Source organism: Pan troglodytes, chromosome 10 (genome assembly GCF_028858775.2).
Source record: "Pan troglodytes isolate AG18354 chromosome 10, NHGRI_mPanTro3-v2.0_pri, whole genome shotgun sequence".
Taxonomy (NCBI): domain Eukaryota; kingdom Metazoa; phylum Chordata; class Mammalia; order Primates; family Hominidae; genus Pan; species Pan troglodytes.
In genome coordinates this window covers 134,294,910-134,321,742 of record NC_072408.2, presented here as the reverse complement: position 1 = coordinate 134,321,742, position 26,833 = coordinate 134,294,910, and the positions used below count along the sequence as shown (strand labels likewise).

The 26,833-nt window shown below is 41.1% G+C and overlaps 1 long non-coding RNA gene across 2 annotated transcripts; it reads right to left on the bottom strand.

The window, feature by feature from the left end:
- Positions 1-1,678: 1,678 nt before the first annotated feature.
- Positions 1,679-23,967, bottom strand: LOC134807521 (uncharacterized). 2 transcript variants are annotated; one of them, XR_010148177.1, is made up of 4 exons: positions 23,840-23,967; positions 18,373-18,487; positions 13,449-13,592; positions 1,679-3,139 (listed from the first exon to the last, which is right to left on the bottom strand). It is a non-coding gene; the product is annotated as an uncharacterized LOC134807521 (long non-coding RNA). The 2 variants fall into 2 exon arrangements; XR_010148176.1 differs by lacking the exon at positions 23,840-23,967 and adding an exon at positions 19,028-19,162.
- Between the last annotated feature and the right edge of the window lie 2,866 nt (positions 23,968-26,833).

The following is a 26,833-nucleotide window of genomic DNA, read 5'->3' as shown; positions in this document are numbered from 1 at the left end:
ATTAAGAAAATTTTGCTTGGGCTTTTGTCAATTGCCATCTTAAATAATACACCAAATGAAGCTAGAGAATATTTTGAGATGATATATAAACTGTTTATAAACTATGCTGTACACATAGTGAAGGGTAAGATGATGTAAGAGGAGGTAGAGATTACCATGGACGATGCATTAGTCAGCTACTGCTGAATAACAAATCACCCCAGCATGGAGGGCATCCATACTAAGCACCTATTGTCAGGCTCACTGGCATTCACACCAGTCAGAGCAGCTTTTTAGGCTGCAGGTCTATGCATCTGTGGGACAGCTCTATGTTATCTATCGCCTTACTCTGTAACATGCACACTACCTGGAATAGCAAAAGAAAGAGCCAATCAGACAATATTTCATCCTTCTATCCACCATGTTTGCAAATCCAATTAGCCAATGCAAGTGATATGGCTAAACTCAAAGAAGTATTCTTCACCCATCAGATGATGAAATATAGACAGATGAACAAACCCAACATTAATAGAGTGAGAATATGTCTCCTCGCATACAGATATAATAGAAGAGTAGAAGAAATGCTTGAATATTTCAACATAATCTAACCTGTCAGAAAACTTCTCAAAGGAAGTGAGGCTGTGTTTTAGAGAAAGGGTACCATATTCAGATGGGTGAAAAGACGCAAATGTGAGTGGTGAGTGGTGTGTGTGTGTGTGTGTGTGTGTGTGTGTGTGTGTGTTTGTGTTTGCATGCTAACATGTACGCATTACAGAAAAGGAGCTATGATCTCAAATGCAAAATGTAAAATGAATGAACTGAGAAGTTTAACAAAATCACAACAGAATGCGATGGTTTCTGCCTCTTTTATGTATGTTTTCATAAGATGTAAATAAGCATATTTCTATCTGACCAAAATATTTTCTCTCCTACATTTAAAGCAAGATGTTTTCTATTAACATTTCTTTACTGAAAATGACTATATGGAACAAAAAAAACCTTTAAATAATCAACATACCAAGCTTGCTGCTGGCACATGTTTGCCGACACAAAGAGGACCCGTACTTCATGACCTGATCACCAGGGAAAGTTGAGATGATTCAGCAACCACATATTCCTGTCTGTAGTTTCCCCTGCACATCTTTTACTGCTTATTTATACAGTGGCTCACAATGAACCACTGAGACCAGAAAGAACAGTTGCAGGGACTTCATTGAAATGTTCTTGTTAATTTATTTCAGATGTCAGATCAAAATGACATTTCTTATCACCGTCTCATAATGATTCCTGCACTTTCTGATCTTACAGTCCACATTCTTAGCACCCACTTGGGGGGTGTTCTGAGCTAGAGCTGAAATGTCCTTGTGACCCAAGAAGATGGACTCACTTAAGAGCTGCACTCAGCTCTCCCCAGCCATGTGCGGTAGGCAAACCCATGAGCAAGAACAGGCAGTGCTTTCTGCTGGGTCTGGCCTGCTCCTGGGATGACCAGTTAAGTGAAGCTACCGCACAGGCACTAACAGGGCAGCGTGAGTGATGAGGACACTGTAACAGTGAGGGTCCCTGCCTACCATGCTGAGCGTTCCTGCTTCTCCTGAGGCCTGATGTCAATTACCTCATGAAACAGACAGATTTCCTACTTCAGCATTTGTTGGAGTCTTAAAAATTTACTTTATTTATGTTTCATGGACACATAATAATTGTACACCTTCATGGGGGTAAACAGGGATATTTTAATACATAAGTTTTACAGTGATCAGATCAGGGTGATTTGCATCTCCATCATCTCAAATACTTATTATTTCCTTGTCAATATCCTCCCTATAGTTATTTAAAACTATATATTATTGTTAACTGTAGTCATCCTACAGTGGTATAGAACACTAGAAATTATTCCTCTTGTCTAGCTGTAATTTTGTATTCTTTAACAAATCTCTCCCTATCTCTCCCTTTCTCCAATCCTTCCCAGCCTCTAGGATCTTCTGTTCTACCTTTTACTTCTATGAGATCAGCATTTTTAAGCTTCCACGAATAAGTGAGAACATGAGGCGTTTAACTTCGTGTTCCTGGCTCGTTTTACTGAACACGGTGTCCTCCAGTTCCAACCATTTTGCCATGAATGACAGGATTTCATTCTTTTTATGGCTGAATAGTATTCCATTGTGTATACACAAATTTTAAAGTGTATGTGTATATACATTTTCAATTCATGTATCTCCATGGATACTTCATCCATTCATGTATTATTGGACACCTGGACTGATTCTATATCTCAGCTGTTAGAACTAGTGCTAGCAGGCTCTTCAATAACCCAAAGTTCCAGGCTCCACCCAAGCGTGCTCCAGGTTCTGTTCACATCATGACAGTGAAAATTTATATCACTCTTTCCATCCACATAAAAAGGTATTATGACAAATACTTTTAAAAGACGCTTATAATTATAATGGTAATTAACATTGGATGAGGACCTATCATATTGCAGCCAGTGTTCCGAGTGCTTTCATCTGTACCAATCCTCTCGCGAGCTCTATGAGGTAGGACCTACCATCCTCCATCCTCCTACCCATTTTACAGGTTCAGAAAGTAAAGTGGAGAGAGGCCAGGTGCCCGTGGGGAGGGAGTTGCCTAGGCAATGACTGGGCCAGGGCACAAGCCCAGAGACTCACAGCCATGACTGTCTGCTCAACACAGCACTGCAGTACTAAAGACAGGGAGAGACAATTCCTCCACGAGAAACAGAAGACGGCCAGGGACTCACAGTCATGTCCATATGCTCAACACAACACTGCACTTCTAAACCCAGGAAGGGACGATTCGTCCATGAGAAAGAGAAGATGGTCAGTCAAGATTTGAAAAATTATTCAGTCTCCAAGGAGAGAAGAGTAAACTTGGTCATATATCATTTTCAATTTGTAAAATTAGAAAACAATACCAAGAAAAATAGAAAACGAACACACAGAAAAACTGCTCTGCTGGAGTTCACAAGGAGAGAGGTCATTCCGCAACCCCTTCCCCGCTGCGGATAAGTGCAATGCAAGCTTCAGAGAAAGTCCCATCATTGTTCCTACTCACAGGCCTGGACATCTGAGCCAGCCACTTTCTCTGCACCACAGGTGACCTGGAGTTCAGCCATGATGAATGTGACCTGAGCTTCGTCTTCCTGAAAAAAAAAACAAAAAACAAAAAAAAAACCTTTGTTTACTGAATTCTTCTGTCCTTATCCTTTTGCCGATAGGAAAAAAAAAAAAAAAGGCTTAATAATGTCTATGTTTTCTCATGGCTCCCATAAAACTCACAGGTGACTCTTTTTTTTTTTTTTTTTTTTTGAGACAGTCTCGCTCTGTCACCCAGGCTGGAGTGCAGTGGTGCGATCTCAGCTCACTGAAAGCTCCGCCTCCCAGATTCACACCATTCTTCTGCCTCTGCCTCCTAAGTAGCTGGGACTACAGGTGCTCGCCACCACTCCTGGCTAATTTTTATTTTTTAATTTTTTGTATTTTTAGTAGAGCTGGGGTTTCACCGCGTTAGCCAGGATGGTCTCGATTTCCTGACCTCGTGATCCGCCCGCCTTGGCCTCCCAAAGTGCTGGGATTACAGGTGTGAGCCACCACACCAGGTCACGGTGACTCTTTTATTTACCTGTGACAGGGCCAAACACAAACCATCCAACGTCTCTCTCATTTCCTGAGTGATTGGCTGAGACCAGAATTGTTTCCCTGAAATTCTAAAACTAGGTAGACACCAAGGTAAACATTGCCTCTTCAGCTAAGTGCCTGAGACTTGCCATGATTGGAAAATATTCTCAGCTGTTAGTCACTCTCTTTGTAGCTTATCTCCTTTTCCCTACAAAAGGCTAAGGCAAAACCAACCTGCTCAGGGCTCTGATCTTTGGACGAGGGATGCTGTCTCTAGTGCACTTCCCCATGTAAAATCAATTTCCTTGCATGTTTGCTTGTTTTTTTTCTTTGATAAGTTTTTTTTAACAGTAAAGTAATCCTTCACCCTACATCTTCTTCTCCTGTTATTTATGGTTAAATCAAACAGTAACTGCTGCAAGCTGCTTTATGTCCTCTGCTGAAGTTGGAGTGCTATTGGATTGGTCCACTCACATTTGCCATCACGTTCCTCCCCGCCCTCAACTCTAGTTTGTACTCTAGCATGTTGTGCAAGGTGCGGCAGGATGGAGACCCTATGTTTGCAGATTAATCATATACAGATATTCTTTGTCTCCATGCACACACACAAAAGTGTTCTCTCATTTTTTAAATGCATGTCTCTTTTGGCCTCCCTTTTGAAGTTACATTAAAAAAATATGACTATAATAGTTAGCACTTAGAGATCCCTTACTCTGTGCCAGGCATAATAAGAAGTCATGGATACTTCTCTCACTGGCACACAAAGCGTCACAGGACACTGGAAGGACACAGACTCCTCTTACAGAGAGAGGGAGCAAACAGTCTGGAACTGTAATAAAGTCTACCACACAGCCCAACCTCTGCTGTTGATCAATGCTGCCCAGCAGTGATATACTCACTCCCATTTCTATCCTGGGCCTCTTTACTTCTCCAAGCTACCATGGATTCCTAGCCACAGACTGAACAAATGTATGTACCATCACAGGCCACCTGTAACACCACGACATAATTAAAAAAAAAAAAAAAAACAGCAAGTCTGCATGACTCAATAGGTTGAAACATTCACTGCACATATAATATGTTGGTAATAAGCTTGCTAAGCATGTATTTCAGGCATTAGTGGAGAGGGCCCCCATCATCACCTGGGGAGGGAGGGAGGGAGGGAAGGAAGGAAAGGAAGGAAGGGAGGGAGGAAGGAAGGAAAGAAGGAAGGAAGGAAGGAAGGAAGGAAGGAAGGAAGGAAGGAAAGAAGGAAGGAAGGAAGGAAGGAAGGAAGGAAGGAAGGAAAGGAAGGAAGGGAGGGAGGGAAGGAAGGAAAGGAAGGAAGGGAGGGAGGGAAGGAAGGGAGGGAGGCAGGGAGGAAGGGAAGGATGTGAAGGAGGAGAGAGAAGAAAAGGAGAGAAAAGTTAGAGGAAAGAAAGGAAACAGGAAAAAAGGGGAAAAGTCAAAATTTAACTTTTCAGTCTTCAATATAAAATATACATTATGAGGGGAAAATCAGAATTTATTTGACTCTGAGGCTCATGTTAGAGTTCTGATTGTTTTTCGTTTTGAATTACATGTAAGAGTGGAGCTGTGGGGAAATGCTATACTTTTGTTTTTCTCCTGCTTAGCTGTTCATGTCATCCAAATGGAGACAATATATCCATTCTACTCTCAATACTTATTTATTTTTTCCCAAATTATTCACAGGCCAGGAGAAGCCTCAGTAGCAGTTACTAGTTCCAAAAGAAACAGCGAAGTGGGGACGAATGACCCCAACAGAAAAGGTGGTGGCTACCTTGGCAGAAACACCTGTAATGGCCATCTTGTCCCCGCCAAGTCCTTCTCCCGTAAAGGGGAGAAGTGTCATTTCAGATGTCAGCTCCAGTACAGTATTGGACAGAAACATTGGATAAAGATAGAAAGGTTGGAATAACACTAGTGTGTCACTGAATTAAAACAAAACAAAACGAAACAAGACCCAGAGCCAATCACCTCTAAAATGCTTGTTACGCAATATGATAAGCTCCTACAATCTCAGCCATGTTTACATCATATTCTATGCATGGGCAGGAGGGAACTCTGGAAGCTGAGCAGACCCTTGAGCTGTTATCCCCCCGCTCCCTGGAAATCCCATCACTTCCCTTCCCATAACCTTCTCTTGGCTGAATTGTGCCAATCAGACTTCCCAGAAATTAAACTTTGCCAGTGAGCAGGTTGGGATTCACATGGTGACATAATGAATAATAAAATGAAGCAGATTAGGTTGAGTTAAAATAAAAATCATGCAGATATCATTAACCCAAAAGTTTAGAACATTCTGCAGGGATAGATGACCTTTTGCCTAGGTAAATTAAAAGAATGCAGTTTAGCTTCTTCGTCATCACCCATTTCAATCAATGTCATCACCTTATACAGAGACATGTAAGTGGGAATTGGAGAAATATTCACCATCACTCATTTCATGACTAACATGCAGGATATGGGCCGAAGATCTCAGCATTCTGGGTTCCCCTCTGCAGATGCACTCTCATATCTCGCTTAGAGTCTCCTGCGGGACCCATCTGTCCAGCACGTCCCACAAGTCAAGGCTCTCCTATATTTGGATGGGTCACAGTCATGTGAAGAATGGGGAATGGCTTTCTTTTCAATGTGTTATTCAAGAAAACACAAAATGGCTAGTAAATGTGTAAGACAATGCCCAACTTCACCAGTAGTCAGATAAACACAAATTTAAATGAGATTGCATTCCATGTCTATCAGATTGTTCAAAATAACCAAGGATGAAATCAGGAAGTGAGGATAAGAGTATAACTGCTGAAAGTTTGGCCAGGTGAGGTGACTCACACCTGTAATCCAGCCTTTGGGAGGCGGAAGTGGGCGGATCACTTGAGGTCAGGAGTTTGAGAACAGCCTGGCCAACATGGTGAAACCCTGTCTCTACTAAAAATACAAAAATTGACCAGGTGTGGTGGTGTGTGCCTGTAGTCCAGCTACTCGGGAGGCTGACACAGGAGACTCCAGGAGCTGGAAGTTGCAGTAAGCCGAGATGGCACTACTGCACTCCAGCCTGGGCAACAGAGAGAAACTCTGTCTCAAAAAAAAAAAGGAACCGAAAATTCTCCACTTTGCCACTTGGCTCAATCACTTATAAGAAGCACCTGGCAATGTTTAATCATGCTGAAGACCCACGTACACGTTGACCCAGTAATTTTATTCCTAGGTATATTTAAGTGCACATAAGAAAACATGTCTGACAATGTCCACTTAGGAAAGAGCCTCAGTGCTGAGCTATGTGGGTGTACCCAGTTCCCATGCAAGGAGTCTCTCAGCTAACTTCTGTTTCCTGTGGCTTGGCATTAGCTGTACGGACACTTCCAAGCTTGCTTATTTTCCAGTGTCTTCTTTCCTTATAATCACATGATTCTCACCTTCAGTCCTCACAATGAGCGTTCACTAAAATATTTTACATTCAGACCTTCTCTGCCTTTCTCACCCAGTGCATTGGGTCTTTGCATGCATCAGCTTTTAAAATTCTTATCACAATATTTCAGGCCTTTTGTACATTATATTCTAGTAAAACGATTCCACCCAAGGTTGTCACAATTCAGAGATTACAGCTCTGTGCAATGTTTTGTTAGAAATATATTCATATATTCACTTTGTTAGCTGTCAAACACACCCCATGAGCCTGCATTTAACATCTCATTTGATAGCATAATTCAACAAAAAGGATAAAAAGAAACGCTATGTACTTATATTATGGAATGGATTTTTGCAGGCATATTAGATAGGCACACACTGCCATGCCAAGGCAAAGCTTTCTGCACGTCTAACACCATAATCAAGGTCAAATAGGAAAAGGGAAGGAATAGAGGCGAGGAGAAAGAGGCAGTGGAATATGAGAACTCCTAATTATGTAATCCTGATTATATATTTATTTTTTATTTTTATTTTTTTTGAGATGGAGTCTTGCTCTGCCACCCAGGCTGGAGTGCAGTGGCATGATCTTGGCTCACTGCAACCTCAGCCTCCCGGGTTTAAGCAATTCTCCTGCCTCAGCCTCCCAAATAGCTAGCTGGGAGTACAGGCGCACACCGCCGTGCTCTGCTAATTTTTTGTATTTTAGTAGAGACAGGGTTTCACCGTGTTGCCCACGCTGGTCTTGACCTCCTGAGCTCAGGCAATCTGCCCGCCTCAGCCTCCCAAAGTGCTGGGATTATAGGTGTAAGCCACCGCACCTGGCCCATAATTACTTTTTCTTAAGCAATCTCTCTTATACATTCTAAAAATAATGCGGAAGTTATTCTCACAAAACAAAGGTGATAACCATCATCTGTGTTGGTTTGTCAACTTGAAAACAGCAACTCTTGACCAGATAGTTTAAGAAAATGTGTGCCCCATGCCAAATCCACAGATATTACTGTGATGTACCCAGACAGTGATTTCTGAGGGCAGGGAGCTGGAAAATCTCATTCGGACTCCTATGGCACAACAGCAGGACCCATGAGACTGTGGTAACTGGATTGGTGCCCTCTCCAGTTCCTGTCCCCATCAGCATTTGCTGCCCACCTAGAACCTCTCTCCCACTATCTACCCAAGCCATTCAGGCGGCGCTGATCTGAACCCTGGTTCTGGGTCTAGCTACAGTGATTGGTTCAGAGTGGATGTATAATCTAAGTTATGCCACACAAAGGCAGTGATCACCCACCCTGGGACTTGTGCTGGGCCTGTCTGGGGGGAGCAGCTTTCTCCCTGCAGTGGCCAAGTCAGTAGATGGATGCCGGGAGCTGCTAGCAGGGCTATCTTGCCTCCAGGAGGGAAAGGCAGGCCTGAGAAAGAGCCAGGACGGGGAGACAGGATGTTAAAAACACTGCCTGAGCACCTGACCCCAGATTCCTAGTAGCGGGCCACCCCCGAACTTCTCCACATGCATGAGGAACTTCGTTAGTGTGGCCCCTAATTACATCAATTGGAGGAAGCCGCCTGATAAGCCCAGAAACCAAGAGGAAGTCTCCCACTGGGGGTGCAAACTCACAGGGCCCCACACAATGCAGAGAATCCAACAGATGCCACCTGGAAAGAGAAGGCCTGACTCATGGCTGCCTACCAGTCAGTCATTCTCTCACGCCTCTTCCTTAACCGCAGGGCCTGCTCCCATCTATGCAGCTTCATAATGTCAAATATGCACATCCCCAGAGTCTCTCAATCTAGGACCCACTGTGTACCAGTGGGATCTAAAGAGAAGACTGGTGACAGGATTTGTGGAAAGGTTTTGTTCTTTGGTAAAATGACATGAATGAGGACATACATGCCTCTTCTTGCCTTTGGATATAAATGGGTGAGTCTGTGATGTCTGGAAGAGCTGCAGCTATATTGTGACTATGAGGACACAAGCTGAACTATGGCAGCCAATGCACTGGGCATAATGGAAGGGAAAGATAGAAACACTGGAATAACGCTGGTGTGTCACTGAATTAGAAAGAACCTGGAGATGACCACTTTTGAAATGTTTGTTATGCAATACAATAAATTCCTATAATCTCAGCCACTTTTACATAATATTCTACTAACTGCAATTGAAATCATTCTAAATAACACACGAATCTCACATCCTCTCCATGTATTTGCAATTGAGATTTATAGGATGCTTAGCAAGTGTATGCAGGTTTCCAAAAGCTCTGTGGGGGAAGTCCTTTCTGGTAGCTGTAATGGAGTGTAACCAAGAGATTGAGATTGGATTTATCTAGTTTCGTACCTTCATCAATTGCTATCTGCCTAGAAGGCTTTGACCATTCAACCACAGTAATGTTATACTCATTGGAAGAGATCTTCAAAAGCGGGCAAAAAACAATTCCAGACAAGATTTTCTGGGGTCACCAAAAATGTGGCCCTCCCTGTCCAATTCCATTGCAAAAGGAAGTTCCAACCTAACCTACCTGCTCTCACTCACTCACTTATACTTTCATTAGACAAAGGCTTTGTGCCTAACACTGTAAAGCTCAACGATTTAAAGAAGTAAAGAAGAAAAAGAGAACGGGTGATAAAAACACAAGATGATCAGTACTAGACCCCGAAGGGCCTCAGAAGGAGAGCTAAGTTTGGGTCTCACCGACAGCTATAAGGTGTCAATCTAAATAACAAACAAAGAGAGGCACTGAGGATTTTGAGTTTAATCAGGAATAGCAGGGCCTTGCAATGCAAAACATGCCTGGCAAGGCAACCATGGGTGCATTCGGTAAGACAAAGGGTGACAAGGGATTTTAAAAGTAAAATGAGGAGGATTACATAAGTTGTTTAAAAATAATCATCGTTGGCTACAAGAATTAATCACAAGGGTGGCGACAGCCCGAGGCTGCCGGGCAGATGCCCCTGCAGGAGCACGTTGTGTGCAAGGTTGCAGTGGCCTTGGTGCACGGCTGTGGTTTCTGGCGGTCTCCTGAGATGGTTCTCATTATCAGGCAAATATGCATCAGGGGCTCCTCTCATGGTTTTCCCTGGCTTCATTTTGTCAGGGTTTGACAGAGTGACTATTTTAAATCTGACAGCTTTCCCAAAAGCGAGGGAGGGACACGTCTGGAGTTGTGCATTATACAGACCCCTTAAACAGCCCCATGCAAGATGCATGCCACTCAAAGGAAAGGTGGCAGGGGGTAAGAAGAGGGAAGAGAAGCAGAGACTGTCTAGATCAGGCTGTTACCATAGGAATGAGGGTTCCTTCTGCAAGTTGCATGTCTTCACGGAAGACTACTCAAAATGAACCCTCTCCACTTCCCACGGAAGTTCAACCCCCAAAATTCTAAGTGGCTTCTAAACTGGAGAAACGCAGACTGCTTGCCAGACATACAAAGCTCATCGGGCTTAATACTGTGAGATATGAGATGTGTTCCGCCTTATCCATAGTCTATACCTCAGCTGTGGTATTTGCAAAACAATTGCAAGCAAGTGCTAAGGGGCCGTAACTCAATAGCTACCCAGGCCCTGGTTTGACACATTAAAAAGTGCATTCACCTAGGAATGGCTGAGCAGGGCTGGCACAGGAAAAGAACAAAATGAGCCTGAAGACTTTTGGGGGAATGAAAAAGTAGGGAAAGACTAAAAAATGATGGAGATTTGTCAATAGGACATGAAAGCCAGCTTGAAGGCACTGCCACTGAGCAAATGCAGAACCAGTTACGCATAAAATAATGATAATCAAGGAATATAACCTGCTGAATACGGTAAGAATCCATGAGCCCATCCTGATATCAATGGATTGACTAATGATGTCTTAGTCAGTCCGGACTGCTATAGACTGAGTTGTTTAACAACAAACCCTTAGTTCTCATGGTTCTGGAGATGGGATGTCCTAGATTAAGGGGGCAGCTGATCACTTTCAGGTGAAGCCCTACTTCCTGTCCTGCAGAAGGCCAGCTTCTCACCATGCCCTCACAAGGCAGAGAGAATGAGCAATCTTTCTGGTGTTTCTTCTTATAAGGACGTTGATCCCCTCACGAGGGCTCTGTCCTCAGGACCTCCTCTAAACCCGACAGCCTTTTAAAGGCCCCAACTCCAAATGCCATTGCACTGGGCTTGAGGCCTTCAACATACAAATTTGGGGGGAACAGAAACATTCAGTCCATTACAGAGAGATAAACGGTCAATAAATACATGGAGAGAAGGGAAAGATTTTCCCTGTTGCAGAAATCAAGTAACATTATTCTGATGAATGCTGAAGCAATGGTGGAGTTAGAAGTTCACCATGTATCAAGCATTAAATTTCAGTCCAAAAGATTCATCTGTGGATTTGAAAATGATTTAATTTTCAAATTCACTCTTGTGACTCTTCACAGGATATTTATTTATTTTTTGTTTGGGAACAGGGTCTCATTCTGTGTCACCCAGGCTGGAGTGCAGTGGTGTGACCATGGCTCACTCCAGTTTCAACCTCCTGGGCTCCAGTGATCCTCTCACCTCAGCCACTCAAGTAGCTGGGGCCACAGGTATGTGCCTCTCATTGGATAATTTGTAAATTTTTGTAGAGATAGGATCTCACCATGTTGCCCAACCTGGTCTCAAACTCCTGGGATCAAGCAGTCCTCCCATCTTGGCATCCCAAAGTGCTAGGATTACAGGTATGAGCCATTATGCCTGACTGTGGATGTTTAAATGGTCTGAAAGCATCTCCTCAAAAGATACATATTGATGACAAAGAATACATGCTAACCTGATAGTGGATAAACCTGTCACTCACTGCCTTAACCAAATGACCAAGGTGAACATCTCTGGAGACAGGACTGTTTACAGCATTCACAAATGGAAAAATACTATAAGCATTGTTTTATACTTCACTTTTTTTTTTTTTGAGACAGGGTTTCACTGTCACCCAGGCTGGAGTGCAGTGGTGCAATCATAGCTCATTGCAGCCTTGATCTCCCGGGCTCAAGTGATCCTCCCACCTCAGCCTCCCAGGTAGCCTCCCAGGTGCACACCACCATAGCAGTGATCCTCCGGCCTTGGCCTGGAGTAGAGATGGGGTCTCCCTGTGTTGCTCATTCTGGCCTCAAACTCCTGGGCTCCAGTGATCCTCCCACCTTGGCCTCCCAAAGTGCTGGGATTGCAGGCATGAGCCACAGTGCCCAGCCTTGCTTCACTTTTTTAACTTGGCCATACATCTTAATTATTCTTAGATAATTGTTCCTTGGAGATTGTTGTATCTCAGCAAATGCAGAGCTACTTCATTCTTTCTAGTGGCTGTATACTACCTCCTAGTATGGATGGTACACAATTTTTGTTTGATTTTTAAAATTACATTTATTTAACTTGAACAATGTAATGTTTACACACACACACGTTGTGAAATAATTACTCCACTTAAGTTAAGTGACATATTGACATATTCATTGCCTTATGAAGTTACCATTTTTTCTTTGTTGTGAGAACACTTAAGATGTACTCTTTTAGCAAATTTCAAGTTTGCAAATAGAGTATAACTACCTATACATAGTTGTCATACTGTACATACTAGAATGTATTCATCATACAGACTTGAAATTTTTCATCCTTTAACCAAATCAACCCAGTTCTTCCCTGCACTTGACCTAGTAGCAATCATTCTACTCTTACTATGAGTTAGACTTTCATAGGCGCCACCTATAAGTGAGCTCCTTCAGTGTCTTTCTGTTTCTGACTTATCTCACTTAGCAAAATGTCCTGAAGCTTCCATGTTTTATAAATGGCAGGATTTTCTTCTTTTTAAAGGCGGAATAATATTGTGTGTGTGTGTTGAGGGTGGTGGTGGTTGTGTGTGTGTAAACAGAGAGAGAGAAGGGGGGAGTTGATTGTAATAAAAGAGTTACATTTGTGGAATATGGGTGAAGAGAAACTGAGAATTCTTTGTACTATTCTGATAACATTTGTAGGTCTCTAATTGTATCAATAAGTTGTATATAATATATAATATCTTTGTAAACAGATATTATATTTAATATATAAATATATAACATCTATGTAAATATATATCATATATAAAACCTGTATATTAATAATATATATCTATGTAATTAGATATTACATATAACTGAGATATATATATAAACATATATATGAGACTTTCTCCTGCCTTTTACAGCATTTCTATTTTTCCCCATGTTAACTCTTAGCTGTTTCCTGTGGAAAATAAAAAGCAATATAATGACATAATAATACTGGTGGTGCATAGGAAGAAGCTGTGTGGCTGAAGCTTGCCCGAGAGCAGAGGGCCTGCATCTCCTATTACACCGGAAGCACCGATTTCCCAGAACAGACACCTGGTGTTGACAGGGATCTTGCATCCTACACCCACTCCCAGCACCTGAGGCTCTTCCTGCTCACCTGCTTGGTGTCTGGGGGATGGTCCCCAGAGGTGAGGGTGGCGCTTGTCCCATGCCACCTTTATCTCTTTCCCGCTGGACTGACCGCTGGTCTTGGGTGCTGATTCTCAGGATCATTATCTTCTTACTTGCTGCTGCCATAATTCTGTTGGATGGAAAAACACACACGTATGTCTCTATGTACGTGTGCATGTATATATATACAGACACACCTCTGAGTTTACTTTCATTTTTATTTTGTTCCTTCTACTCTCAAAATATAATAGCATCATATATAAAAATGTATATATACACACACATACCATACACACATACATATGAGGCCAGATGAACATACATACATACAAGTAGGTAACACAATTATTTTTATATTTCTTTGTATGTGCATGCATATGTGTATGTATATATGTATGTGTACACACACACACACACACACACATATATATACGAATATATATGAAATGAGATAGAGAGAGTGTATGCACCGTTGGGCCAGTCCCCAAGGAAAAAGATACGAACTTCTACCTTTCCCTTTGGGGAGTTGTGGTAAGGATTTTTGTCAGTGCTTTTCCTTTAAAAAGCATCTTGTAGCCCCATCATTTTTCCAAGGTCATGAATTTTCTATTTACAAATATTGATTGGGAAGAAGGTCACTTTCTGCTTCAGGGGCTCCGGTGTGACATAAAACTCAAACTCAACCCATCCAGGATGCGTTGGTGTGATCTGAGCCCTAGGGGGAGTCCCTGGGTGCTGCAAGGCAGAGCTGGGGACGCCGCACATGCTTTGTCAGTTCAGGGGCTATGACAGTCAGAGGAAGCAGGCACATGCTGAGCACACAGGTAAGGAAGATGAGGGTGACCACACACTTGAAAGAAACACAAACAGTGTTGTGGGATAATGTGGACAGTTGATGCTTGGGTATAAAGTGTGCAGACCTCCCTCCTGTGAGGAAGAGCCAAGAAGGCAGGTCCTTCTGCCATAAAGAAGTGACACCGCCAGAGCTCAAAGTCCGTGCATGTGGCACTTAGTACCTGATCCTAAAAATATGGCCCCTGGGTTATGACAGAGGCCTCCTGGTTACTGCGGGGATTCCACGGGCAGCCTGAGGACCTGCCCCAATGCTGTGGATGTGTCTGGAGAACCATCAGGATGATGGCAGGGCTGTGGAATACCCACGGCTTGCTGTGCCTTAATTATATGGAAGTCATACCCCAATGACATGCCTGGACTTTCAGAGGCATAAATCAAAACCGCAGAGGTTGGCATGGTTTTGGCTGCAAAGGAGATCAATTCCCTTCTGCTTCCCAGAGGCCTGTGTACCAGTGAGAAATGTCCTGTGAGGCTCTGGGCACCTCTGCGTTTATTTTAATTATTATTTTGTTCCTCTTACTACCAAAATATAATAGCATCATTCTTTGTGTACTTGCAGACAGAGTCCACTGAAGGCAGGTGGCGATGCCTCCCTACAAGCTGCCCTTCTGGCTGTATTTTTCAAATCCACACAGAGAGCACTGAGGTGGGTGAAATGTTCTTTGGAGCTTGCAAAGGCAGAATGTTTCTGCCTAGGGATGGCTTTCAAAGTATTTAACAAATGGCATGGCGGGCACAGAGCTGAGAGCTGGTTCTAGATCCACCTGCTGTGCTAGCCACTGACACTTCTGCTGATGGCCTTGCAGAGTTGGGTGCAGGTATCCCAGAAGTGGAGCCCCACAAGGAGACGGAGATGATTGGATGACACGGCAGGGCACCTGGGGCAGCAGCTGCCACCCATCGTCCATGTGCCATAAAGAAGTGAAACTGCCAGAACTGAAAGTCTGTGCACATGGCACTTAGTACCTGATTCTAAAAATATGGCCCCTGGGTTATGACAGAGGCGTCTGGTTACTGCGGGGATTCCACGGGCAGCCTGAGGACCCGCCCCAGTGCTGTGGATGTGTCTGGAGAACCATCAGATCGTCCACGTGCACTTCCGGGGTATGTCACCTGAGGGAGGTTATTGCATTTGAGTAGAGGTGGGGGACAGCCCAGGATGATTTCTAGGTGTTGGCAGGGTTGTTGTCTACATGATGCCAAATATCCCTTCCAGCTATCTGCTGCTCAAGTCTCAATTCTGCACCTGCCTCTTTATTCTTTCTAGATCCCAAATAAAAGTGCATCCCAGTAGCCACGCAGGGGCTTGCCTTCCTGGGGCATCTTGGTTTTCTCTCCTGAAACTTTACTGGCTCATGTTCTCCATCCCGACCTTTAACATCCACCCCTCAACACATACCCTAGCACTTTACTTAGGGCTAAAAGCTCAAGCACAACTGCTCTTTCCTTCCATCTTCACAACAACATTTCTGCTTCTTATGCTTTCCTAGAGAACAGTCACCCCTCCCTGCTCCAGGAAACTCCAAGGCAAAAGACAGATGAATCTCAGGAAGAAAAATTGGCTGCCGTAGCAACTTGGAACATATGGAATTCTGACACTTTGGCTGGGCAAATTTTCCAGGAAAGAGGGACACTCCAGAAATCACACCCTCTTTCCTTGCGGCTGGTTGCATCTAGAATTCCAAGGATAAATTCCTCCCAAAGAGTGATGCTCAGACAGGAACATCATTTGGAAAGAGTGCAGCGCGGACAGACCTTCGTGTGTACCAAGGAGCCCACGTCTACACGGGAGAGTCATTCATCAGCTACCGCAGCACTGACCCACTTTTGGATTTTTTGAAAAATAACTTTTCTATGTTTTCTTCTTATTACTAATCCATTCCAGCAAGTCTCAGCATCAAGTTATTTTTAATAAAATGCAGCATTATTTCATCACTCACCACTCAATAGTAGAAAAATCAGACACATATCCATTAGAATGGCTGAAAAGAAACTAAAAAAGCAGAAAATATTGAGTGCTGGCAAAGATCTGAGAGAAATTACAAATATTGTCATTGGGAGGTTAATTGGTACATTCACCAAAATGTCTACTAAAGTTGAATTGAGGTTTATCCCATGTGACAGATAGAATACTGGCCCTCCAATGATGTTCACATTGTACCCGAAGCCTGGGAGTATGTCATCTTCCAGGGTACAAGGTCTCTGCAAAAGTGACTAGCTAAGGACCTTGAGATGGCAGATGATCCTAGATTATCTCATTGAGCTCAATGTCATAACAAGGGTCCTTGTAAAAGGGAAGCAGGAGGACCTAAGTCAGAATAAGGGGAGGTGATGACAAAAGAGATGAGAACAATGCACTTCGATGGTGGAGGAAGGGGCCAGGAGCCAAGGAATGTGGACACCGCTAGAAGCTGGAAATGACAAGGAAACACGGTCCCTTAGTACCAAAAGGAAGCAGCCCCCACTGAACTTTGTTTTTCACCCTGTAAAGCTGAAGTTCTGGTCTCCAGAACTGTAAGGTAATACATTTGTGTTATTTTAAGTTACAAAGTATGTAGTAATTTGTTACAGTAGCAATAAGAAAGTAATATGCCCTCTGACTCAGAAGTTCAAACTCCTAAATCTGAAACAAACAAAACAAAACAAAACAGAAAACCCCAAAACTATATCCAAGAGAAATGCATGCAGGTGTTCACCCAAAGACAGCCACAAGCATGTTTGCAGCAGGACTGCCATAATAGCCCAAACAGGAAATGACTCCAGATGCCTGTAAACAATACAACAAATAAATTCAATGTGGTACAGTCATATAATTGCATACTGTTTAGGAATAAGAATGGCCAAACCTACAGCTATGCACAATAGCACAGATGATACTCCTAACATCTTGTTGCAAGAGGGAAGTGATAAGTTTTGGCTGTGTCCCCACCAAAATCTCATCTTGAATTGTAGTTCCCCCAGGTGTGGTAGAAAGAACCCGGTGGGAGGTAATTGAATCATGGGGGCGGTTACCCTCATGCTGTTCTCGTGATAGTGAGTGAGTTCTCACGAGATCTGATGATTTTATAAGGGGCTCTTCCCTGGCTTCACTCTGCACTTCTTGCTACCACCACGTGAAGAATGACGTGTTTGCTTCCCCTTCCACTATGATTATAAGTTTCCTGAGGCCTCCCAGCCATGCTGAACTGAGTCAATTAAACCTCTTCCCTTCCTACATTTTCCAGTCTTGGGTATGTCTTTATTAGCAGCGTGAGAACAGACTAATACAGGAAGTCAGACACAGACGAGAACAAAGTAACCTCTAAAGCTGGCAGAGCTATGCCATGGTGTTGGAGTCGGTACCATGTTACCCTAAGAAGGAGGGTCATAAATAGACATAGTCGTGAGGAATGAGTCTGGTGTTCTAGTAATATTCAATTTCTTGCTCTGAGCGTATCAGTTTGTGAAAATTCATCACACTGTACACATATGTGCACTTTTCTCTATGTTATAGTATAAATTCACTTTTTGCATATATTTCAGGATTTGGTAAAAAGTTTACAAAAACAGACACCATATTTTAATACGGATTCAAGTCAAAGACGCAGGTCACTGTGGCTGCATCTCTATGCAGGCTCAGTGGGAAGCCTGGTGGTCAGGTGCAATGACACTATTTGAATCCCTGAAGGGTCTCTTCCCTTCACATCCCATTATCCCTTATGTCTAAAGCTACACTGTTGAATTTTGGGTTTCAGGGTATCCTGGAAACATTGAACTTGTCTATGATGGAGGAGGGGGCTGCTTAGCAGAGCCTCAGAACCCAGGTGGGCGTCCCTGTTTTGGAACCAAATATAGGCATCCTGTTGGCTGTCAATGAGAGGTGGGTCTCCCCAGAGAATAAGGAGAAGGACATCAGCCACACCACAGTCTTCCCAGCTCCCTGACAATGGTGATAAGAGAGTGAGGGGCTCAGAGACTCAGAGAGTCTGCACTGCATAATCCCCTCCTCTTATTCCAAGACAACAACACTTTTATTTAGCTTGGTGGCAAGCAAAGAAACAAAACCAACAACTCACTTTGTGAGGATGCATCTGAATTTTTCTGCCCGATCTTTGCACCACGAGTGCTTGAAGTGCCTTCAGCCTTTGTTGTGTGTTTTGCACTCAAGGAGTATGTCCAGTCTTCGTTTGCCTTGGGAAGAGAAGGAAGGAAGAAGACCGCCAGTTAGAACCTTGAAAGAAGCAATGTGAAAGGGCTTTCCACTCATTCCCAACATTTAAAGAGTTCCCTGAGTGTCCAGTGTTGTGCATGTGGCACTTGGGAATATGCAGAGGAACAGGCTCTCTCTAGACCAGTGGGTCTCAGATTGATCTTGCCACAGGCCATGAGCATGGATCACCTTCCCTAAGTTCCTGCTTTGCAGGAGAAAAAGAGCTTCCTAACAAAAGTCCACTGAGCAACTCCTACATGGTAAGTACCAGTCTAAGCACCACACATTTATTGGTTGATTTAATCTTTACAAGACACCTTAACTTCTCTGAAACTCAATTTCCTTGCATTTAAATGGGAATGATGACAATGTCAACTCCAAAAAGTTTTTGTAATGAGACAAAAATAAAGTACAGAAAGTGCCTAGAAGAGGGATTGGTACATTTTAGGTTCTCAGGAAATTATAGCTAATATTTTTATTGCTCTAAAAACTAAATGCCGTATATAATCCAGAGACAATACACGCAGTCTCAGCCTTCTTCTCTCTGTGAGTGTCCATTGGAGCTGCTCCGACTCCAGCAGGATCACAGCCACCTCTTCCCTCTGGAGCTGATGAATCCGATGCGACTCTTCAGTTCTGGAAGAAAAGTCCTTTCACTTCAGGAAGAGCACATTCTCTATTGGCTGAAGTAAATTATTTTAAATCTTTTTCCCCCCGTAAAGACTTCTATAGAATGGCTTCTATATATATTATATATTATAATATATAATATATATGTTATATATTATAATATGTAATATATAATTATATATTATAATATATATTATATATATTTTTATTATATATATAATATATAATTATATATTATAATATATACTATATATAATATATATTATTATACTATATATAATATATAGTATATATTATAATATATATTATAATATATATTTATTTATTTATTTATTTATATATTTATATAAATAAATATATATTTGTATATTTATATAAATAAATATATATATAAATATATATATATTTATTTATATATTTATTTATTTATTTATTATATATATATTTATAATATATATTATAATATATATATATTATAATATATATTATAATATATTTATATTTATAATATATATTATAATATATATATAATAATATATATTATAATGTATAATATATAATTATATATTATAATATATAACTATATATAATATATAATATATATTTATATATTATATATTATAATATAGTTATATATTATAATATATAATTATATATTATACATTATAATATATAACTATATATATTATAATATATATTTATATAAATATATAGTTATATATATTTATATATAAAACTATATATAATATATAGTTATATATATTTATATATAAAACTATATATAATATATAATTATATATTATAATATATAATATATAATTATATATTATAATCTATAATATATAACATATATTATAATATATTATATATAATTATATATTATAATCTATAATCTATAATATATATTATAATATATTATATATAATTATATATTATAATATATAATATATAATTATATATTATAATATATAATATATAATATTATATATTATATATAATATTATAATATAATATAATATAATATAATATATATAATTATATATTATAATACATAATATATAATTATATATTATAATATATAATATATATAATTACATATATTACATATGTTACAAATATATTACATATATGTTTATTTAATATATATGTTACATATATTACAAATATATATTACATATATTATATATTATAATATATATTTATATAATTATAAATATATACTATATAATTCATGGTCTATTTCTCTCTTTAGTGCTCAGCAATAACATATATATATAACATATATATAACTATATATAATATATATAATTATATATAGTATATATTTATAATATATATATAATATATAATATATAATTATATATAGTATATATTATATATATTATATATTATAATATATAATATATATCATATATAATATATGTATTATAATATATAATATAATATATAATATATATTATAATATATAATATATAATATATAATATATATTATAATATATAATATATATAAATATATATTATAATATATAATATATAATATATAATTATGTATTATGATATATAATATATAATTATGTATTATGATATATAATATATGATTATATATTATGATATATAATATATGATTATATATTATGATATATAATATATATTATATATCATGATATATAATATATATGATTATATATCATGATATATAATATATATGATTATATATCATGATACATAATATATATGATTATATATCATGATACATAATATATATGATTATATATCATGATATATAATATATATGATTATATATTATGATATATAATATATATGATTATATATTATGATATATAATATATATGATTATATATCATGATATATAATATATATGATTATATATCATGATATATAATATATATGATTATATATCATGATATATAATATATATGATTATATATCATGATATATAATATATATGATTATATATCATGATATATAATATATATGATTATATATCATGATATATAATTATATATCATAATATATAATATATAGTTATATATCATAATATATAATATATGTTATGTATTATAATATATATTATAAATCTATACTATATAATTCATGGTCTATTTCTCTCTTTAGTGCTCAGCAATAACATTCAGCACAATTTTACTCTCCTTATATGTTATACATAATATATAATTATATATAACATAGGATATAACATATATATTACTGTGTGTACATCTATATATATATATAATGCAAGCAATATATATAGGCACTTTTGTTAAGTATTAACTCGTACAGTCACCGGGTCCCACAATAGGCTGTCTGCAAGTTGAGGAGCAAGGAGAGCCAGCCTGGGTCTTTCTCCTGTGCTGGATGCTTTCTGACCTCAAACATTGGACTCCAAGTTCTTCAGTTCCTGACCCTTTTAAAGGCTCACAACCCTAAGGGGTCCAGGTGACAGGGTCGTAATAGATTGAGCAAGCATGGGGTACGAGACTACGTCCACATATGTTAGCATTAGCGGTGGGGATAAGCAATGCAAGTATGTCTCCATACCATTGTTTGTGATCTATAGATAGCACAAGCGATTAGGGTGGGGGTTAATCTTTAACCTACAGGCCTGGCCAGTGGCACCGATCAGTCTGTTGTTTTTCAGCTTTTACTTCCTCCTTCTCTTTGGAGACAGGGGACAGTAGGAGAAATAGCCTCTCTCCTCATTCTCCCCTTTGAGACCCTCACTCAGTAGTGGGAGTTCTCACTCTCATCCTCACTATCTAGTTCTTCCTGTGAGACAGATCGATAGTGACTCATGTAATACACTTGTGCTGAGGTCTTTTGATGAACGAAGGTAGTAACAAAACCTTTTAGTAACTGGACGAATATGGGTAACATACGGAGGAGTAACATGCAGGTTCCTAACACCATTATTATTACTATTATAAGAGTTTTAAATCCTCCTAGAGCTGGAAATCATTTTCCAATCAGGGATCCAAGATCAAACCCATGTGAAACCTGCATGGGCACATGTGACAGCTTTGTCATGTCTCTAACTATATTTTTGACTACTTGTCCTTGATCATCTATTTGCTGACAGCAATTGGTCAAACTGAATTTTTCATACTCCTCCTTCAGCTGCCAGCAAACAGTCTAAGGCCGATCTATTCTGATAGATGGCATTTCTCATTTGGGTTTCCTGCCAGGCTAAAAAAGAGTCAAAGCTCTGCCAGTTTCATTAGTGATTATTTTTAAGATGGCCTGTAACCGTATGATCCAGTTGAGCATGTAGAAGGGGGTTTGGCATCCCCACAAGCTGTCTTGTGCCCATGTGGCAGTCCTATAGTACTGTATGATTCTTTTGGGGGGCCACTCATCATCTTTCCAATTTCCTATAGCTATGCTCCTCTTTTCTCAGGAGGCATGCACAGGGAAACCTAGGAGCTCACCTTTTTTTACAGGCAGTAGGAAAAAGGATGGCTTAATGGTGCCAATGGCACAAATACCTGCCCATTGGTCAGGTAACTTGGTGTAGACTCTATGTCCACATATCCAGTATAGTCCAGCGGGAGCCGTCCAGTCTCGATGAGATTCTGGATGGGCCCGAACAGTCTGTAACTTGAGAAATTTACTGAATGGACTCTTTTCAGTGCAATTGAGATCCCACCAGGTGACTGTCCCTGCCGTGCTGTTATATAGCTTTTGTCCTAGGCAATTGAGCCTTCCCACAGGGATGGTGAAGTCCTTCCCCTCTCTACCTATGCAGTATTCTCCAATAATCGAGGTTTTCAAGACCCAGAAGTTGCTAGTTTGGGCCTTTGGGACTGGAATTATGTCAGGAACTGGATCAGTACGTGCCAATTCTCAGGCTTCCCAAGGCCATTGGTCTCCTGTAGTGGTTCGCTGACATACATAACAGGAAGTAACATTGAGGGAATGAACTACATTTTCTGCTAGCTGGAGAAACAAGTTCTTTGTCTCTTTTTTCCTTTTTTGGAAGCTCTGGTGCTGGCAGATTCAGCTCCTCATAAAAGGTCTGAAACACTGGTTCGGGAGACCGCCTGTGGACCTTCCCTTGGACTAAAATATTTATTCATGGATCCTGTCCAGTTCCATCGATTCCTAGAGTTACATACTCTCCTGTTTTCTAACGCGGATCAAGGGGATTGGTAATTACTAGTTCTAATGGATTACAGTGACCACTAGTGCAGGAAGAGTTACTCTTTCCTTTTTGAAGGCAGACAGGGTCCTTCTCATCCTTTTTTCAGGTGGCCTAAATGACACAGGACCAGTAACTACATTCATCACTACACAGTCCTAATTCATGACAAACATACTTATTTTCTACTATATGGCTCCTTTCCCAATCTAGAGAGCCGCATCTTATTCTATTTCTATACAGGTCACTGTTGATTGCTGCACAGGTGTCAACTTTTAAGATACTTTGTTTGGGGACTCCCTTTTCTTCTGTTCTAGTTATTATTTTACTCTTATCGGCTTTTCTCCAGTTGCCAGTCCTCAACCTTATTTCAAACACTGTGGCCATGGGGGGTTCAGATGGATCATAACGAACACTGGGTTGTCCGTCTTCTGGACTGCATACCTTATACTGGGTGTCATTATATAAACAAGTTCCTTTTAGAGTTCCTGTGTATTCATAATAACTATAAAACAGAAAGACTGTTTTAACCTTTTGCCCTACCTCAGTAACTTGATGCATACACTGGGAACAGTCCTCAGTCTGAAGAAGGTCAGTTGAAGTCCTTACTGTACAAATCCAGAATTTAAGGAAAATGAGTTCCAGGATGAGTTTCCTCATGCTTTGGCCATGTGTGGACCAGTTAGCTTCTGGGTGTGACTGGAACAGGGCTTGGCGTCTTCTTCAAAGTTACTTTTTTGCAGGGGTTGTACGGGCTTGGTCTCGCCTCCCAGGTCTCAGGTGCTGCAGGTTTTACGTGGCTGTGGTGGATCCAGGCTGGGATTCCCTCTACCTTTATGGCTGTGGGAGTGGTCAAGACGACGGTCTGGGGTCCTTTCCACCGTGGCTGCAAGGGGGCTACGTTCGAATCCTTGATCCACACCCGATCACCTGGGGAGAAAGGGTGAACTGGGGAGAGTAAGCTGATGGGGCACCTCTCACTTACCCAGGCTGAAATTTTTTGTTGTTATCTTCCCTAAAGCCTGTAGCTATCACTGTAACTCAATTTCACCTAGCTCTTGCGGAGTGCCTGGGAGTCCCTGTAGTGTGGGAGGGGGCCTATGATATAATATTTCATAAGGGGAATATCCTGTTCTTTTAGAAAGGGTACATCTAATCTTAAACAATACCACAGGGAGAGCTTGTACCCACTTTAATCCTGTTTCTTGACACACTTTCCCTAAACTATTTTTGATAGTCCGATTCATCCGGTCCACCTTTCCAGAACTTTGTGGTCGATAGGTGGTATGTAGTTTCCATGTGATCCCCTATACCATTGCTGTCTTCCGTACCAAGTCAGCCACAAATGCCGGCCCGTTGTCTGAGCCAATTCGTAAGGGCAGTCCAAACCTAGGAATGAGATCACAGAGAAGCACATGGGTTACTTCATAAGCTTTCTCAGTTCGTGTTGGATAGGCCTCCACCCACCCAGAGTATGTACACGCTAGAACTAGCAAATACTTGTTACCTCCACATTTGGGCGTCTTGGTGAAGTCTACTTGGAGATCTTCAAAGGGGGCTGCTCCACAAGCCTGTATGCTGGGCAGGACGTTTGGACCTTGCCTAGCATTGTGCTGCCAGCAGGTGACACACTGCTGCGCCACTGTTTTGGCAAGGGCTGACAGAGGTGAGATGTAGAAGTACCAGCCTAACAACTTTTCAAGTGACTCTTCGCCTAGGTGGGTGGTCTTATGCAAGCCAGTACAATTGCAGCCCCTAGCAGCTGTGGCACAGCTATTCTTCCATCCAATAACTGGATCCATCCCTCTTTTATAACCTGTCCTCCCTCTGCCTGGAGAAAGTCCTTCTCTTCTTTAGAATAAGTAGGCACAAGGTCAGGTGCCTGAAGGAGCAGGGGGGCTCTGACTAACACCCAGTACAGGGTGGATGCTGCCTTTCGAGCCTCTGAGTCAGCTTGGGAGTTCCCCAAGGCAATCGAGGTGGAAGCTCACTGGTGTCCTCTGCAGTGCATGACTGCCACCCTTTGGGGCTTCCATACTGCCTCTAATAATTGCAAGATCTCTTGCTGATACTTTATGTCTTTTCCCCCAGAGTTCAACAGGCCTTTTTCCTTGTATAATGCCCCATGCATTTGGAGGGTTAAAAAGGCATACCGAGAGTTAATGTAAATGTTTACAGTCTTACCTTCACTTAGCTCTAAGGCCTGAATTAAAGCAATAAGTTCGGCCTTCTGGGCTGAAGTGCCCTGGGGTAACGATTTGGCTTCAGTGACAGTGCCCAGGGTTACCGCTGCATATGCCACACACCTCTCTCCTTGTGGGTTGACGAAGCTGCTCCTGTCCATGTACAGCTCCCAGTCTACTTATGTCCAAGGATGGTCTCGGATGTCAGGCCTGCTAGAATAAACTAAGTCCATCACCTCTACACAGTTATGTTCAACTGGGCTCTCTGATACCGGGAGCAAGGTGGCAGGGTTCAGGGTGTTGCAAACTTCAATGGTTACGTGGGGATTCTCACAGAGCAAGCTTTGGTATCTAGTTGGTCTAGCATTCGTTAGCCATTGATGTCCTTTGGTATTCATTAAAGTCACCACAGCATGGGGGGCCTTTATAGTTAGGTTTTGCCCAAGAGTTAGCTTATCCGCTTCTTGTGCTAGCTGGGTTGTTGCTGCCAAGGTCCTTGAAGATGCGGGCCAATGCTTAGAAACCCCGTCTAGTTGTTTGGAGTGGTAGGCCACTGGCCTCGACCAGGGCCCCACAGTCTGGGTCAAAACTCCAAACACCATTTTTTCTCTCTCTGACACATACAGTGTAAAAGGTTTTGTCAGGTCAGGTAGCCGCAGGGCTGGGACCAACATGAGGTTTTCTTTTAACTCATGAAAAGCTCACTGCTGTTGGGACCCCCATTTGAAAGGTTCCTTGTCTCCCCGCTTTGTGACTCCGTATAGGCCCTTAGCCAATACTGCAAAGTTTGGGGTCCACAACCTGCAGAACCCCACAGCTCCTAAGAATTCTTTCACCTGCCTTCTGGTCTTAGGCTCCAGCAGGTTGCAAATGACTTGCTTTCTTTCTGATCCCAGGCTGCACTCTCCCTGTCAGATAGTAAATCCCAGGTAACATACTTGCTGTTTGCAGATCTGAGCTTTCTTCTTGGACACCTTATACCCACAGTCCTCCAGGTGCCAGAGCAGGGTATCCGTTCCCTTGGCACACCCGAATGCTGTGGGGTGTCCCAGCAGGTCATCGATGTACTGGAGCAGCACGCAGCCTAGGTCTCTGCTGGGAAACTTCTGGAGGTCTCGAGCCAGTGCCTCCCCAAAGATGGTGAGGGAGTTCTTGAACCCTTGGCGGAGTCAGGTCCAAGTGTACTGAGTGGTGACACCTGACCCCGGATCCTCCCACTGAAAGGCAAACAGTTTTTGGCTCTCAGGGGCTAGTCTGATGCTAAAGAAAGCATCTTTCAAGTCCAAGCAGGTGGACCAGCTGTCCTCGGCTGGCAGCAACCCCAACAACATGTACGGGTTAGGTACTGTTGGGT